At 41.6% G+C, this 18,920-nt stretch overlaps 1 long non-coding RNA gene across 1 annotated transcript; it reads left to right on the top strand.

Annotated features, from left to right (window-relative positions):
• The first annotated feature begins 1,366 nt into the window (after positions 1–1,366).
• On the top strand, positions 1,367–14,749 carry LOC144527726 (uncharacterized). The gene is made up of 3 exons (XR_013502847.1): positions 1,367–1,735; positions 7,834–7,961; positions 14,488–14,749. It is a non-coding gene; the product is annotated as an uncharacterized LOC144527726 (long non-coding RNA).
• Positions 14,750–18,920: the final 4,171 nt, after the last annotated feature.

Raw genomic sequence — 18,920 nt, 5'->3', positions numbered from 1 at the left:
GCAAAAAGAACGGACGAGGGAAATGTGCATGTTACAGGCCTTTTATTTGGTTAACTCTAGTGGGCTTATATTTCTGTTATTGATTAGTCAGACTGGCTACGGTGGCGAGCATAGTCACCAAAATATATGTTTAATTATACAGTCCATGGTGCCGGTGAAATCTGACTACACCCTCTGTTGCAGAAAGAAGTGGAGTCCTTTTTTTTGGTTGTCATGACCTCCTGAGTTTGTCTTTGTCAGCCTTTACAATCCTGACTTAGTGGGGGGGGGCATCCATCCTTTTTTGGCATGGGTTCATATGGAGCCTGCCAAAATGTGACTGCACTCCCCTAACTCAGGATAGCAAAGTCTGACAATTACACAATTTGCTTCTGTATTTCTTTCCACCTATTTACAGTGTGTTCCAAATTATTATGCAAATTATATTTTACACTGATTTTCCTAAATATTCGATGCAAATGACAGTCAGTATAATTTTCAAGTCACCAATGGTTAGGGTATCAGTTGAATTTCTTTGAACAAACCACCCAATGAAAACAGTATTTTGTTAACATAGGACCCCTTCTTTGATATCACCTTCACAATTCTTGCATCCATTGAACTTGTGAGTTTATGGAGAGTTTCTGCTTGAATGTCTTTGCAGGATGTCAGAATAGCCTCCCAGAGCTGCTGTTTGGATGCAAACTGCCTCCCACCCTCATAGATCTTTTGCTTGAGGATGCTCCAAAGGTTCTCAATAGGGTTGAGGTCAGGGGAGGATGGGGGCCACACCATGAGTTGGTAATATTGGTGCACATAACTACTTAGACTTACCAACATTGCCCTCTAGCGGCGTGCAGTTGTATTTCGGCAGGTAGTCTTTTTTTCGGCACAACACCAGCAGTAACGTTATAGGCATCCATGGAATAAACTACTAAGGTAGCGAATTAAGCCAACAATAGCCATGTTAGCTCTAATACTGTGGGTACATCTACAAGAATATACGAAATTACTTGTTTGTCACTGACCATTGCCCAACGTCCACCTGCCGTTAAACAGTGTGCCGGTGGAACACAACTGGCACAGGTCGGTGTAGTGAGTGTATCGGTCTGTACCACAGTGGCATATATGCCATCAGCCACCAGCAGATGCTGTAGTGAGTGGCATGTACTGCCAGGGCATCGGCAAATGCCAATGTACCACAGTGGCTGACCATCAGTCACTTTTCGATCTTGGCGTCACTCCTGTATTTTCTGTAACTGAGGCAGTGTAGTATTTTGTTGTTTAGAAGAAAATATGCTGAAAGACATTTTGGTTTATCGTTTTGTCTAGAGTTTTGCAAAAGTTTCCGTTGATGTCTGCAGCCATTACGCTAGTAGAAACTACAGTGCAACTAAATGTATTTCTTCTTTTCATTACAGATGAAGTTTTTCTAATTGAAATATGTGGCACCAGATGACCTCTTCTGTCATCAATCTGCACCTGCTACATATTTTTGGAGTGCCAGCCAGAAGGGACTGAAGGAACAGAAGAGTGTCCCAGTCCTTACTTTGAACCCAGTCCAGAAAGTCCAGATCAGCATGATTAAGTCCAAAGAGGAAACATGGGGCAGCTCCAGGATGAAGTCAGCTCAGTACTGTGGACATTGGGAAAGCCTGAACTCATAAAGGGCGTGTCATCAACTAAAGTGTAGTGAACCATGAGTGGAAGGATTCCAAGGCTTATCCCCGCCGTGCCCTGAGTCGTCTGGCATCAGGTGAGAAAAGAGACAGTCTTCCTGCTACAACACAGTCAGATAATAGTCAGCCAACCTGTGACATCCTACGGGCTATGTTCCCTGCCAGTGCCAAGCTGAGCTCATACAGCTCACTGGGAAGCAGTGTTTCCCACAGGTTGAGAATTTACTTGTGGTGGTGGGTGGCTCAGGATGTGATGGTGATGGCTGGGTTCAGTAATAAACTAGTCAAACGAAGGTGAAAACAATGACTACATAACATCAGCAGATAATTTAGAAATAAACTATTTACGTATTAAACTAATTAGACTAAAAGATGATACAGATGAAAATATTGCGAGACTATGCTGCATCTGAAACAATTTCAGGATAGTTATTAGGGCTGACTTGTGATAAATAAACAGATATTGAAATGCACTCAGTTCTGCCTTTCTGCTGCCTCCAGTATTCTGTTAAAATATTATGGAGGATCTATTTATTCATAATTAAAATTGAAAGTCCAAAGAGAAAACGAAAAGAGATCAAATTAAAAAATATTACTTTTTTACTAGACTGCTAGAAATAATCAGCCCTAATGGAATTTAAAAAAGAAAAAGGACATTGAAAAAGCAAAGGTGAAATGTAAAATGATAATTTGAAAATGTAAAGTGGCAATGAAAAAGTCAAATTTAAAATACAAAGCTTAAATCTAAATGCTCAAATTAGAAGATGACATTGAAAATGGAAATAAGAAAAGAGAAACATCAAATATGAAACTCCAAATGGGAAATGGAACAGCTTAAATGGAAATACTTCAATTGAAACCTCACAGAAAAAAACCAAATAATTGTATTTTAGCCTTTGCACTTTATAATTTGAAATTTTCCATTTGGCAATTTCCCTTTGACATTTTACATTCACCTTCGATTTATCGCTGGGCGTTTTCAAAGGTAAATGTAAATGAGGGGGGCATGGGAGAGTCTGAAACGGAGGGGGTGCAGAGGCACCTTAGGGACAGCAGGGGGAGCTGACTGCTGGGGAGCTCACCGTCTGCAACTCCTGGAAAACGGAGAGATGAGCAAGTTGAGGGAGGAGGGCTGTTATTTAACTAGGGGGAAGTGTTCTTCCATGTCTGTCCATGTGGCCTCAAACACAAACTCACCAGGACTAAAAGGAGCACTAACAACTCCAGTACACTTCTCTATCCCAACATTTCCTGATTGCGCTGCTTCTTATTAAAAGCATCTAAACAACAAAATAACGTGACTTTTGTGAAGACTTTAATGAAAATAAGTTTTCAGCAACTGTTTTGCTTTTTCCAAATTCAGTTAAATTCAATTAAATTCCGTTATGGCTGATTATTCCCAGCAGAGTAAAATAATATATTTAATTTGATCTCTTTTCGTTTACTCTTTGGACTTTCAATTTTAATTATGAATAAACATATCCTCCATTAAATACAACACATTTTTGTTGAATTTAAAACAAATGACAGGAAAGTGTCGCCATGATGCGCTTTGTCAATTAAATCTTTTTTTTTCTTTGTGCCAAATGTTAACGGTTCAGCAGATGAAATATATAGTATATAATACTATACTATGATCCATACGGCCAGTTCCGTTATTTTAAATCTCAACATTGTTTCCTCCTATTTCCTGTTAAATCATATAGGACTAGGGCTATCTAAAGTCAATTTGTGTTCATTTTGTTTGTTAGATCATTGTTCATTTTTTGAAGTGTATTCATCTGTGATTTGGGGATCCAAACATGCTGTTCTGTACTTTACATGTCCTGTTGCACTCATTTAGATCTCATCTGATTAGATCAGTCATTCAAACAACCCTGAGTTGTAGTTTAAAACTTTTGCAGCCAATTTAATAAAATCTCGAGTTTTATTCTGGCCCGAGTCCATAAAGTTGTGGATACAGGTAGGCCTGTCACGATAACACATTTTACTGGACGATAAATTGACCCTTCGCTAAGCCCCGCCCTCCTTAGTTACTGTTGCTACGCCTGTCAAGCTTTCGTGCCTGGCACGTCCATTACAGTATGTATTCACCGGTGTCAGACATTCCCAAGGAGATAATTAGTCATTTATGGCGAACAGGTGAAATATCTGAGAGAGCAAGACAAAAGGGACTGCAGTATGCATTCGAGGGATATATCCACCACATAATATGCAACCGATGAGAATAATTTCATCAAAATTGAAGCTAAAGCCTATAGGTCATGCAATAATGTGAGCCGCCTCATACGCTGACCATTCAAATGGGAAACACACAAATTGAGGAACAGCTATGTTCATGCACAGCAGGGTAAGTGACATTTGAAAATAATCTAATAATTATAAATCAAACAGTTTATCCATAAATCTTGTGGAATAAATACAAGCTTGAACACTTTGCAATGATAACATTCTCCTGCTTATATTTTTAGCGATTAACAAATGCTGAAATATATTTTAAAGTATGTCAGTGAGACTCCGTCTTGCCTTTAATCATCTTAAGGATGATTAATAACAGATGTGTACCCACTCCATCGCTCTCTGGGACATGTTTTCATGCTAATCTAATGTGTTAGGAGCTTGAAACAAGCTAGTGCGGACCGCTGATAGCTTACAACGCTAGTATTGAAAGAGAGAGAGAGAGAGAGAGACAGTAGCTCCCAAGACGGCGGCCGCCTGTATATGAGAACGGTACTGTCTTTATAATCTATCTTTTCAATAAACTGTCTGTACACTTACAAAGTTCTCAATGCTTCGGTTTACATTTAGGGACCCTCATTATGCTACCGTTGAAGTGTGGTGATATTTTGATTCTTTTTAGTGGTATAAATAATGATTTGTTGTTACTTTCCCTGTGCCCCGAATACTAGCGTTCTAAGCTAATCAGCGGTCCGCACTAGCTTGAAAACATGTCCCAGAGAGCGACAGAGTGGGTACACATCTGTTATTAACTCCTAGGTTGGTTTTGCACCGGAATTGTCTTTATTTTACGTTCAAATATATGTATTATGAACAAAGAACTGTCATTATTTCCAAGCAATGCTGTGCTGAGTTAGCTAGCTAACATTAGAATGTTCTTGCCTTGGAGCAAACGTAGGTGTTTTTGTTAATACTGTCGACATTTAGCTAGTTGTGAATGCCCCCCCCCACAATGTCCGAGCCTGTCTCCACCGCCTCCCCCTGCAGGTTGTCAACTGTGGTTTGGAATGAAAGGGAGAAAACGGGGCACAGAGTAACACGGCGGATATCGCTCATTTACTCTGACGGTGCCTTAACTGCAAACTGCTCCAACTTTCAACTAGCGTTTTCTCTTCTCGGTCTCTCTCTGCCAGGAATCCCACCTCCCCACACAAGACCATGCGACTGACAAGAGGGTTCACTCCTCAACCAGACTCTGATAAATGACGTTCAGGGAGCTTTCACAGCGCTGTGGCCGGGGTGTTTCTACCGTTTTATTAGTACAGTTAATCCCACGGCAAGAGCAGCAGCAGCATGCTAACGTTACTACTAACCATAGCCTCTGAAGGCCATTTTATGGTTCTGCGGAGGCTCCACACAGAGCTTTTCTCCGTAGCCTACGTAAGTCGAGCCTGTGTGTGTGGTGAGAGAGTGACAGTGATTATCTTCACAGCGATTAGCGACTCTAGAGTCATAGTGAGAGAAACAAAGTGTCTCCCCTGTTCTTTCTGACCACGGTGGGAAATCTGGAGCAGGAAAAGTTAACCCTCTCCTTGATTTCATGTTGTTTATGGAGAAGGAGAACCACGAAATGAGTCGGGGGGGAATGCAATGCTACCAAGCCACGGCCGAGCGACGTGTAGTTAAATTTTTTCGAGAGGTGACGTCAGGCTACGGCGTAGGGTCCGGCGTAGAAGCAGAGGGGTCTGCAGGGGTACGCCGTCGATTCTACGCACAACCATAAAACGGCCTTGAGCCTGAAGTGATTGTTGACGCTGTCATGTACGCGGCGTGTGACTTCACGAGGGGGAGGGGCTGGAGGCTGCTGGTCTTTGTGCGCTGTAGAAAATACATCGTCGTTTGGAAGAAGAAAAAAAATCTACCTGGGCAATGTACTCAGTTCTGCATATCTGCTGCTTTCAGTATTCTGCTAAAATACAACTACTTGCTTGTTGAATTTAAAAATAATAAAAGGAAATCATTTTTCATTCTTTTATTGAACATTGAATAATAAATAATAATAAAAGGCAGCACTAAAAAAGATTGAAAGTTACATTTTGAAGTGCAGATTTCTACTCATATTTTCTTTCAGCTAACACGATATGTTGCAGCCTTTTGCGATGTGTAAAAAAAAAAAAAGAATATATTGTGCGGCCCTAGTGTCATCTAGACAATGTGGAGACTGAGACTCTGTGGGACACTGGAGCTCAGGCAAGCTTAGTCAATGATAAGTGGAGAAAGCAACACCTTCCATGCAGCACAGGCTGGCCACTGTTGTCAGAGCTATTGGTCACATTAGCAGCAAATCAAACTTTTGATGGCTGGGTGGAGTTTTACTTAGACTGTGACCAACACCCAGACTAGATAGTGCTAGTCCATTTATAGTGTCTAGTGACCCCAGTGTGACTGTATAACCAATCATTGGATTCAATGTGATTGAATAAGTAGTGAAAAAATGAAATGTGCGCCGATCAAAACCACAAACCATCCAAAGAATCAGTCAGGTTTTCTCTGTGACAATGAACACAGCTAGAGCTATGCTCAAAATACTGCAGACTCCATATGGTGATGAGAATGTGGGGACAGTACAAGCAGGTAAAAGAGGAGCCGGTCTTTCTTTATCCTCTGTTCTTGAATGTGCAGTAGTGACCGGAGCCTCTCCCAGCTTAACAGACTGGTATGCTACCTGGCTAACTAGCAGCTATGATGTTACCCAGCATGCCGATCGGCGGTGTGAATTCGTTACACCGCCGAATCCTTTTTTCTCGACTTGCATTCCACTCTCCACACTGCTGTCTTCAGACAAAAAGTCGCGTCCTGAGATCGATAATGTTGTCAGACACTTTTAGTAACGATCTGAGCCCGTCAGTAGCAAAAAACAAAATACAAACACATTGGACACAAATCAAGGCTGCACAGTTGCCCCATTAGGTTACATGGCAGCTCGGTTCGCGCTGGGCTCGTCGCTGCAATCTCACTCAGTACTGGACCAATTTCAAAGATTTTTGGTCAGTCTATTGGACACAAACTGACTTATGACACATTGGGTCAACCCAACGTCAGGGAGATAGGTATAGACAATATTGAGGTACAGACACCGTCACCTTGTTCTCGGAGGCCTTGGACTCTCACAAATGTAGGGACAATGTCAAAGACACTGGTGTTAGAGACTGAAAAGACATTGCATTAAAAAGAAAGAAATTCTGTCTTACATGTCCGAACACACTGAAAAGACTGAATGAACTTTGCACTGATACCGTGTTGAAAATCAGTATACTAATGTAAAGACATTGATGGACGTATAATTCATGGTGTCTAACATGCAAAGAGTTTAGGTGTGGTGACAGACGATAAGATAGTGTTGGCCGTTAATTGAGAGTCTGTTAAGGATGAGGATTCATCTAAATAAGTTGAAAATGTTTATAACTTTTGAAAAACAATTTGGATGGTTTAGTCTGCTGAGGTAATGGCATTGAGTTTCAGTTAAACAGTAATTACTTCTCCTGCAATCATTAAATGTATACAAGTGAAGGAAGGGAGGTTTAAAAGAGACAGTTTGAATGCCTTTCGGTGACAACCATTGAATCATTCAAGAATAGATCCATAACATGTCTATTGCTGTTTATTGTGTAAAAGGTGACGTTTTATTTTTGAAAGTGGGCAAGGGTGTGGCGCCAGGTTTATGAGGTTAATATGTTATGTTAATATGTAAATATGTTATTCATAGGACCCCCCCCCATACAGTTTAGTTTCTTGTATATTAATTATTTTTATTTGAAGATGCTTATATGTAGTTAACAGCTAAGAAAGACAGTCTCTAGCGGTGTAAAAGTCATTTGCACTCCTCACCACTAGGCGGCGACATTGACCAGTGTTGGCCGGAGTGTTAATTATGTCGGCAGCCATTACGCTAGTAGAAACTACAAGCAACTAAATGTATTTCTTCTTTTCATTACAGATGGAGTTTTTCTAATGGAAATATGTGGCACCAGATGACCTCTTCTGTCACCAATCTGCACCTGCTACAACAGCATCTCGTACTGGAACATTCATTAGCAGATACCTTCTAAGCAAGTCTCAAACAAAGTAAGGAAATTAAGTATTAGTCTTAATAAGTAAGTATCCACAAAATAACTGACAGATATGCATTTCTAGTAACTTAATATTATAGTTAGGATACCACAGATCCTCATAGAATTAGATATTCCTGAAACGAAGAATGATTCATATTTGCTATTTATGATAGGACGAACATCATTTTGCAATGCGTAGGGTGAAAGTAAGTAATCTGAGAGAATAACGTGTAGCCATACAGATAATATTGCATTTCTTTCAAAGGGAGAGTCCAGAAAATGTGACGCTCATCTCTGTTTCATCAACAAAAGCAATTATACAACTTAGACAAAGGTGATGTGGAAACCTGAAGCCTCCAGGTCACATGCATAGACTTCTTGTGTCCAGCAGTTCAACTTTTAAAATTAACAACAGCTTCATATTCATAGATTCCATATTTTTTAGTGAGGGTGGAGTAGGTACATCTAGTCAGTCCCTCCAGGATTTCGTGGCCTTTTTTTTAGATTGTTGCGGCCCAAAACGCCTGACTTTGCGGGAGCTTTTGTAAAGAATTGCGATAAAAGTTGCGATGTTTTTGGTAGCAATGAAGTTGCGAGAGACAGTGAAAATTGCTTAAAAAATAAAAGGAAACTTGTTTCGGGGAGAATAAAACTACTCTGGGCTGAGATTTCCTAGTAACCTTTCCAAAAAGGCTCAGGATGCTGCAAATGTTGGTATAATATGAAAATGGCTGGTGGATTTAAGACAAAAAATAATTTATTGAATGAATCAAATGTGAACATATGTGTCAGTGGCTTGTTGATCTTTCCATTGTTAGTTATTTTACTATCCATTCATACGGTTTGATAAAGTACTTTTTGGACTTTAACTCATCATTGCACTTACAATAACGAGAGTAGCTGTCCTCCATTTAGGTCATTGTGTCGTCTCATCTCGTGTTTTTTCTGCATCCACCGCGTGTGTGTCAGTTGCGGGAGGAACTGAGCAGCAGCCCCGCCCACTGCAGAGAGCCGGAAGGATTGAAACTGCAGCAGCTTTCAGCGGCTTTAGAGTGAAAAAAATCGCCACAGCGTAGATTGATGTTAAAATATATACAGGTTGGCAGGACGGTCTGAATATTTTTGCACGGTCTTTGGCTGTACGTTGGTGAATGTGAGATGTTTGAGTCACACGTCTCGTCCTTATAGCAGAAACAATGAAATGAATTTGGTGCCGTACGTGTGTTACGTCAACCCGTTCTCACTCCTGCTTGGTCAGTGGCTCTGAGTCACATACTGATACAAAGTCTGGCACGTGGGACTGCTGTGATTGGTTGAAGTTGCGGGAAACGCCAGTTATTGGTCAAAATTGCGAGTCGCACCGAATTCACAGTGATTGGTTGAATTTGGGTGAATTGTTGCGATCGTGACATCCTGGAGCAACTGTCTAAAGAATATTTTGATATGATTTAAAACAAATCTGCAGTAGAGCTTAAATTATATTAAATATTAGACAAGGGCCTGTGTAACATGTTTTCATACTCCTATTGTCCTCTCACCGTTCATCAGCGTTGCTCATGTTACCTGTGAGTCAAAAGGTAAAGACAGAAGGAAGCAGATTCAGTCACCGCAAGGGTAGAATGTTTATTAGAATTTGCAATTAGCGATGTGACATTCACCTACATGGCGCAAAGGAAGTCATAAATATGCACGTCATTATTGAAATGAGCCCATCTCATCAGGGGATGATAGTTTATCCAATTTAAACTCAGTGATACAGGGTGGAATGCACTGAAGCCTTTCACTCAAATGACACGGTAAATAAAAGTAGAAAAAAAATCAGCAACAGTGTTTATATCAAATATTCCGATACAAAGTCAAATAAATTTCAAAAAAGTCAGAGCACTGGATATTCAGATAGTGAAGCGAACCAGAAGAGATGAAAAAAAGCTTGATAATGCACTGCACCCGTAATAGTGGTTCTTTTCATCCACGTGGAGCTACAGTACTAAGTTGGCAGAAAAAGGTGTATGGCTTTTGTTTCATCTGAAACAGTACGGGGAGATGATCACTTGTAGATGTAGTATGGTATTTCATGTATTTTACAGTGTAGTTAGTGCTTATAAATCAATGAATACAACAGAGCCCAGTGGTTAACAGGTCAGTTTATGAATGATCTTGTCATCATTGAGATTCTGTTAAGAGGAACAAAAGGAAAGCAACGGTAACGTATCCCTGTAACAAAGTGGTGTTGTGATATTTAATAGCATGTCATGCTCCATTAGTGAAGTCCCTTTAAAAGTGGGATAGGCTGTCCTGCTTGCTTAACTATTCAGATGGCGGGCATTTTGGGTCTGGCCTGAGCTTAATGTGCAGGACGGGAGAAGGTGAGCTCAGTGAAAGGCAGTAGTCCTAGTTGAGTCGAGTACAATGTCGTCCATGGTGAGGATCCATGGTTGATAATGGTTGGGGGGGGGGGGCTCATGCAGCTTGGGCCAAAGGAGGGTTGGAAAGATCCTCCGTCACACTGTGGCCTCTGGCCTGGGGGGGCTTTAGGTAGGACACAGGACTAGGGAGGAAAAACAGTGAATACCAGTTACATCATTCAAGGTTTCCCACCAGAAAAGTTGTTAAGCCAGGTGACGAGTGTCTTATTTTTCTGAGGGCCCGGCTGGGGCCAGTCCCAGACTGATGACAGCATTAAAGGAAAAACCCGGCGCAAAATGAACCTAGGGGTCAATAACACGTGTACCGAGTCGACCGTTCTCTGGGATATGTTTTCATGCTAATCTAACGTGAACAGTTTTAGCCCAAACAGCTAATTAGCTTATAACGCTAGTCGTCGGGGCAGAGGGTAAAGTAAAAAGAAATCTCTATTTTATACCACTAACAAGGCTCAAAATAGCACCACACTTCGCGTAATGAGGGTCCCTACATGTAAACCCAAGCATTGAGAACTTTGTAAGTGTACACACAGTTTATTAAAAAGATTATAAAGACGGTACTGTTCACGTATACAGGCGGGCGCCATCTTGGGAAAACAATCATGACCAGTCGAACCACGAACGCCGTGCTTGAACTATGTTACTGGTTACACGGCGTTCCACTGGACTGTTTTCCCAAGATGGCGCCCGCCTGTATACGTGAACAGTACTGTCTTTCTAAACTATATTTTTAATAAACTGTCTCTGTTTGAGCCTTGTTACTGGTATAGAAATAGTGATTTCTTTTTACTACGACTAGCGTTATAAGCTAATTAGCGGTTTGGGCTAAAACTGGTCACTTCCGATAGCATGAAAACAAATCCCAGAGAACAGTTGACTCGGTACACGTGTTATAAACCCCTAGCTTCATTTTGCGTCAGATTTGTCCTTATAGTTACTGTGATAACAGAATCATAGATGGAATCACGAAATTAAGAATTTAAAAACGCTGTAAGACACTCATAGGGCCCTACCTTAAGTCAGTGCTAAAAGCTCACTGGAGATGCGAAAATATGACTCACGTTATCTAAGTTTCCCACCGAGCCGCCCCCGCTGTAACTGTAGTTTTAAAAAATGTCAAAGTGCTCATATGTTTTTTTGGCTTTTTCCCTTTCCTTTATTGTGTTATATATCTTTTTGTGCACGTTATAGGTTTAAAAAGTGAAAAAGCCCAAAGGGAGTTACCATCTCCAACAGAAAACACTGTTCACAAACTGCTCCAAACAGCTCTATTGTAGTCCAGCCTTTACTTCAGAGACAAACGTGGTCACTTTGGAACACACGTTATAATGCTCGCCTAGCTGCTAGCATGGCACGCCCTCATACTCTGCTTCTGACTGGCTAGTAGTCCTTACCTAGCTACTGTTCATGTGTGACTCCCAACAAAGATGTTACAGCAGTGAGATGTCTCACTCTAGCTAAAACAGAGAGCTCAACACACAGGGTGAAAGGAGGTGCAATACAACAAAAATGTTTTTTTGAAAATTAAACCATGTAAACCTATTCGGATATAAATTATGAACCCGAAAATGAGTATATGAGCACTTTAAAATACATTCATAATTCCCAGTGGTATGCCTGTTGTGATTCTTGTAGCAAAATGAGAAAGTTCAATTGTGCAGTAACTGCATTTACCAGACAATGTTCCAATCAGGGAACATACTGTAAGTTCCACTGCTGTGATTATACCTTTGTTCTTTTGTGTAGTAAGCTATCAATAGACGAATAGGTCTTTATCGAGCAAATACAGAAGTATTTCAACTTATGTTATGGTGTTTACCTTTCAATATGTAGTCAGTCAGCAGTGTAGGCACCTTCTCACTGTCCTCCTTCATGGCATAAAGAACTACAGGGAAGAAATACAGTGTATCAACTCTGGGTATACACCTTGTTCCACCATGTCATTTTTATTTGCCTCTGATACAAATGTTCTGGGCTATACTCACTTTTTGTGAGCATCTGCAGGTCGTCAACAGATGGAGGGGTGCCTTTCTTCTCATATGGAATAACTGTGTTTAGATACTGAAAACAGAGAGGTTCAGAGAAGTCAACACAGTGCTTAACCTGAGAAGCAATAGTTGAACCTTTTAGGAAATATGCGTAATCTCTTTCTTGCCAAGAGTTAGATTAAAGAAAAGATTGATACCACTCTCATGTCTATTAAATATGAAGCTGCAGCTGTGAGATAGTTTGGATAACTTACCTTAGCTTTGAAACTGGAAACCAGCTTTGCTGAGGTTAGAGGTCTCTAGAAATCCCACCTATAATCTGTGCTTATGAGTGTGTCTTGGAGGTTTAGTACCAGGCACAGTCCCCTTATTTCCAGTCGTTATGATAAGCTATGCTAACCGGCTTCATGGCTGTAGCAGGCAATTCCTTTAAAAGTCAATGGACTGTCAGTTTGTACACTGCAAACACTTTTTAACACTGAGTGAGAGGTTAAAGGGACAACCTGTGATCTAAATGTTTACAAGGGTACCCATCAAGTTCTAAACACAATATTCAACCCTGCTATCACTCCAAAGCTTATTGACGGATCTTTTAATACACAGACGTAATACTAAATGTAAGTTATAAATACTATCTGGTGCTGAAAAAGGTTTGTTTACATCCAGCAATACCTGGGGCAAAACAGACATAGTACATTTTCAACCATGATGAGCTGAAAAACACAATCTAACTTCATTCATGTATGTGCAGGGTGCATAATTAACCTTTTTGTCCACTCGTCAAATGGCTCATTAACGTTCAAATGTTACCAGCCACTCAATATAGAGTGAATCAAATCTACCAGCCACATGCATATTATTTAACCAGCATTTGGCTCGGTAATTTTGTACCCTGTATATGTGCAGTCGGCTATAATTCATATGGACAAAAACGGGGACATTTCTTACAGTGGTCGACAGGGCCAAACACACCGCAAATTAATGAAACGCACGCAAATTAAGAAAACAGCAAAATACACACAACACAACCAAATGCAAAAAGAAAAGCACACAACCCAAAAAAAATGCTGCGTCCAGATTACACAATGGAAGTTCTCCAGTCCTCTAGGGGGAGAGCTGAGTGGGACAGCTTGATTTTCGACCCCACAGGGAGAGAGCGCTCTGCCTTTTTATTACGTGTTTACAGACACATCTCTGCTGATTGGGTATCACCTGTGATCTGAGCCAATAAACTAGAGACACCCACCAAACAAGAGAAAACCTCAAACGGGCTTAATATTTACAGTCTATGATCTCAAAGCAGTTGTCACACCGTTCTGAGATTGAACGTGCCCCAGCTCTCTCTCGTTTTTGAGTTTGTATGCTTTTCTTTTTGCAGCGTGTTTGCTAAATGCTGCGCATGCGTTGTCAAATTAATAAAGATGTTTTCTTAACGTGCTTGTGTTTTGTCTATTTGCGTGTTTTTCATTAAGTTGCGGTGCGTCGGCCACCATACGTATTACTAACACTATCAACAGGGATCAAATGACATACAGGAGGCCAATCATCCCTGTGTATGTCCTTTAAGTCTGTAGTGGACTAGGGCAGTGGTGTATATATAGTAGTTTACTGGGGCTCGTGGCCTTTAAGGGCCGTGCAAATAGTTTTGCCACAGTAATGGCCCCATACTTTATCATATGCAGTGATTGCTGGGAAATACTGCTCTAATGTTACTATGCTCTGTTATGTCACACTTTTTTAAACATTTGAACTTTGACCGTACCTGTTTCTCATTCCCTGTGCTTCCAAATGTCTGTCTGATGCCCGTCTGCAGGATGTTAGACAGTCCCTCCATGCTGAAACGCTGCAGTGTACACACACACAAAACAAACACGCACACACAGTTACAAGGTTCTGACCATCACTTCCTTGATCAAGCTGACTGAGTATTTCTTTTGTACAGAACAGACCTATCAGCATCTCACAAACATCACATTATGGTGAGATATTAATGAAGCTCAGCGTCAATTGAACGTGGGCATTTACTCTCTCAGTTAAACCAACCAGATTTGCCACAAATCTCCATGAGCTATCGCGTTGTTGTAGTCAAACTTTAAACCTGTTATATTCTCTGCTGCTGTCATTTCAGGCAGAATCGATGCAACCCTCCTCCGCCCCATTCACCTCCTGTTCCCATCATTCCCGGCTCCTGGGGTTCCTCCTCCATCAGAAGCCCAGCTTCACATCCCATCCATCCAGATCTTTGGGCTTCCTTTATCCCTTCATCACCTCCACCAGTGTCTAGACTCCATCGGGGGGGATATTCCTATACATCAACGGCTTCTATACCCCTTATAAATTAACATTGCGATAAAGTCTAATCGCCAAAGACTAACATTTCAAACTATTATGCACCATGTTCATTAAACTTATTTTACTGAAATAAAGTCTCTGATTGAATTAGCTTATTAGATGTAATTACTGTTCATATTACATCTGCATCATTAAGCCATCATTCATATTACTTTAGCAATGCAGCCTCAGGTACCCAGCAGTCCCCACATAAAACACTGCTGCGGCATTGCACGGAGGGAAAATCCATTAAGTTATTTCCCTGTTACAGGACAGGACTGAGCTGTTACTGTATGAAGACGACTGGTCACTTTAGGATCTTTCCTGGAAGACACTTAATGGGCCTAAGATCCATTATGCCAACAGTCAGAGGGAGGGAAGTGGGAGAGTTGTCAGACACTGTGCGCTTTCACCATATTCTAATTTAACTCAATGAAAACCACAGTGCACATAGGCACAACGCCATTTTCTTAGTAAATCGGGTGGTGTGCTGAGTTTTGCATGCCTGCTGAGAATTGCATCCAGGTTGCGGGCAGCAACAATCATTTCTGACCCAAAATACAAAAAAATCTTTAGTTTTCCTTTGGGGATGCAATTCTTGGCACATCACTGGCCCATTGTGGCATAATTAGTCAGACACACACAGAGTGGAATGTAAGGGAGAATCCTGTGTCAAATATCAGGCGTGCACACACACACGTATAGAGCCTCTCACCTTGACAGGCATGCTCCCTGTCTTCTCCGTGTGGCCTGTGGAGGCTGTGTTCCCTCCGTTCACAGGTGGCGTGTCCCCCCCCTGCAGGCTCAGGGCCTTGTCGCGGCGGCGGCGTTTGCTGCTGTCCCGTTGCTCCTTCTGCCTGTTCTGCACCTCCATCAGGGCCGTGATGAACGTGTTCTTCACCTCTTTCTCAAACTCTAGCTCCTCCCGCCGAGCCAGCTGGCTGACCAGCTCCTCTGAGTACTGGCGGATGGCTGCCTCCACCCGGTCCAGCAGCTCCACCAGAGCCGAGCTGGGCATCAGGCTCAGGCCTGCAGGGAAGATGAAGGGGGAGAGGATAGTTGGGTTTTATTTTGTGCTAAAGTATTTTTTATTACCCAGAGGTTTAGACATAAAGCTAAACAATGGCATGCACTGTATATAAAAAAATCTTAATTTTACAGTAAATAACTTAGATTGTTAAGACTAAACTTTTTTATATACATACAGACAATGGCTGAAGTTATATACAGTGGGGCAAAAAGTATTTAGTCAGCCACCAATTGTGCAAGTTCTCCCACTTAAAAAGATGAGAGAGACCTGTAATTTTCATCATAGGTACACTTCAACTATGAGAGACAAAATGAGAAAATAAAAGGCTCCTCTGTCCTCCACTCGTTACCTGTATTAATGGCACCTGTTTGAACTTGTTATCAGTATAAAAGACACCTGTCCACAACCTCAAACAGTCACACTCCAAACTCCACTATGGCCAAGACCAAACAGCTGTCAAAGGACACCAGAAACAAAATTGTAGACCTGCACCAGGATGGGAAGACTGAATCTGCAATAGGTAAGCAGCTTGGTGTGAAGAAATCAACTGTGGGAGAAATTATAAGAAAATGGAAGACATACAAGACCACTAATAATCTCCCTCGATCCGGGGCTCCACTCAAGATCTCACCCCATGGGGTCAAAATGATCACAAGAACGGTGAGCAAAAATCCCAGAACCACACGGGGGGACCTAGTGAATGACCTGCAGAGAGCTGGGACCAAAGTAACAAAGGCAACCATCAGTAACACACTACGCCGCCAGGGACTCAAATCCTGCAGTGCCAGACATGTCCCCCCTGCTTAAGCCAGTACATGTCCAGGCCCATCTGGAGTTTGCTAGAGAGCATTTGGATGATCCAGAAGAGGATTGGGAGAATGTCATATGGTCAGATGAAACCAAAATAGAACTTTTTGGTAAAAACTCAACTCGTCGTGTTTGGAGGGGGAAAAGAATGCTTAGTTGCATCCCAAGAACACCATACCTACTGTGAAGCATGGGGGTGGAAACATCATGCTTTGGGGCTGTTTTTCTGCAAAGGGACCAGGACGACTGATCTCGTAAAGGAAAGAATGAATGGGGAGTGGCTTCGTAAAAAGCATTTCAAGGTCCTGGAGTGGCCTAGCCAGTCTCCAGATCTCAACCCCACAGAAAATCTTTGGAGGGAGTTGAAAGTCTGTGTTGCCCAGCGACAGCCCCAAAACATCACTGCTCTAGAGGAGATCTGCATGGAGGAATGGGCCAAAATACCAGCAACTGTGTGTGAAAACCTTGTGAAGACTTAAAGAAAACGTTTGACCTCTGTCATTGCCAACAAAGGGTATATAACAAAGTATTGAGATGAACTTTTGTTATTGACCAAATACTTATTTTCCACTATAATTTGCAAATAAATTCATTAAAAATCCTACAATGTGATTTTCTGGATTTTTTTTCTCATTTTGTCTGTCATGGTTGAAGTGTACCTATGATGAAAATTACAGGCCTCTCATCTTTTTAAGTGGGAGAACTTGCACAATTGTTGGCTGACTACTTTTTTGCACCACTGTATATATATTTCTTAGTAATGTTAATGTATATTACATTAATTCTATGTGTACTTTCACTTTCTTAAAAAAAGAAGTCACTGTAAAAACATGCAAGTTTGAGCAAAAGTGAGAGGTAGAATCAAGCAGGACTTATCGACAAAAACTATCTTTAACAGTATTTAGTCGCTGTGACACTGGCAATACCATTCATTTACAAAGTTATGTCATCAAGAAAAGGTGTTCTGACCCCTTTTAGCTTTTTCATATTATCAGGGATGCCCAACTCTTTGTTGCTTTAGCCATTTCAGTAAGAGAAGCATTTTCAATCATAGGGTAATTGTACCTTTACACATTTTTTCTTGTATTATTTTTAGAGGCCTAAGGAGTAAATGTATAAAGGGTTTCATAAGGAAAAGGCAAAGATTCTAGAAAAAGATACATAATTTTGTGCAGCAACCCCTTTTGATTCATCTCATGACCCCTTGGAGGATCCCAGTCCCCAGGTTGAGAACAACAATTCACGCAAATTCAATCAATCACTGTGAATTCGGTCTGACTCGCAATTTTAACCTATCACCGCAACTTTACTGCAAATTTGACCAATAACTGGCGTTTCCCGCAACTTTGTATCAGTATGTGACTCAGAGCCACTGACCAAGCAGGAGTGAGAACAGGTTGACGTAACACACATACGGCGCCAAATTCATTTCATTGTTTCTGATATGAAGACGAGACGCGTGTGACTCAAACATCTCACTTCACCACCAACACGTACAGCTAAAGACCGTGCAAAATATTTCAGACCGTCCTGCCAACCTGTATATAGTTTAACATTAATGTACGCTGTGACGATTTTTTACTCTAAAGTCGCTGAAAGCGGCTGCTGTTTCAATCCTTCCGGCTCTCTGCAGTGGGCGGGGCTGATTGCCCATGCACTGACTATTACTGGCCTTCATGTTGGACATAAATAGGGATGATATTTATGTCTAGCCTATGGCGAGGACTCAGTTGAAAGGGGGGGGGTCTCGCCTTTGGTTTGATGTTGATGTTTAGCAACATGCTTTGAAGAGAAAAATAAATTGTAACCTAACTGCCTTTAGAAAGACTGATCAACCTGCAGGCAAGTATACAAGGAACACTGTTTTGACGGGAATGTAGCCGGTTCACATCCTAGACCAGCTGAGAAAATGAACAAATGACTTTTGGTTGATTGAGCAGTTTCAGTTCTACCTTCATAGGAGCAGTTGTTGTTGGAGGCCTGTGACAGCTGCCTGATCTCCTCCAGCAGGGAGGGGTTGGTCATGGAGCAAGGGCTGCTCTCCTCTTCATCATCCTCCTCCTCCGTTTCGCCAGGATCTGGAGAGTTCTCCATCATCTCGACTATCTCCTCAATGACCTGGGGGAGAGAGAGAGAGGGAGGGAGGGAGGGGGGGGGAGAGAGAGAGAGCGAGAGAGAGAGGGAGAGCGAGAGATTGAAGGAGAGACAGGTGAATTTACAGGAAAGAGATTAGGAGACGGGTAAGTACACTCACATCCATAACCATCCATTTCTTAGTAGAGTGTGGCCACTAAAATGCCAGAAGCCTCCTGTGGAAGTGTACATATCATATTTAAATCCATTATTGATGTCTACACAGGCTGCAGCAGTGTGCTGCAGAAGCAGACTTGGAC

The sequence above is a fragment of the Sander vitreus genome, chromosome 13 (assembly GCF_031162955.1).
Source record: "Sander vitreus isolate 19-12246 chromosome 13, sanVit1, whole genome shotgun sequence".
Classification (NCBI taxonomy): Eukaryota; Metazoa; Chordata; class Actinopteri; order Perciformes; family Percidae; genus Sander; species Sander vitreus.
Note: the sequence above shows the minus strand (reverse complement) of the source record. Positions and strands in the feature narration are given on the sequence as shown.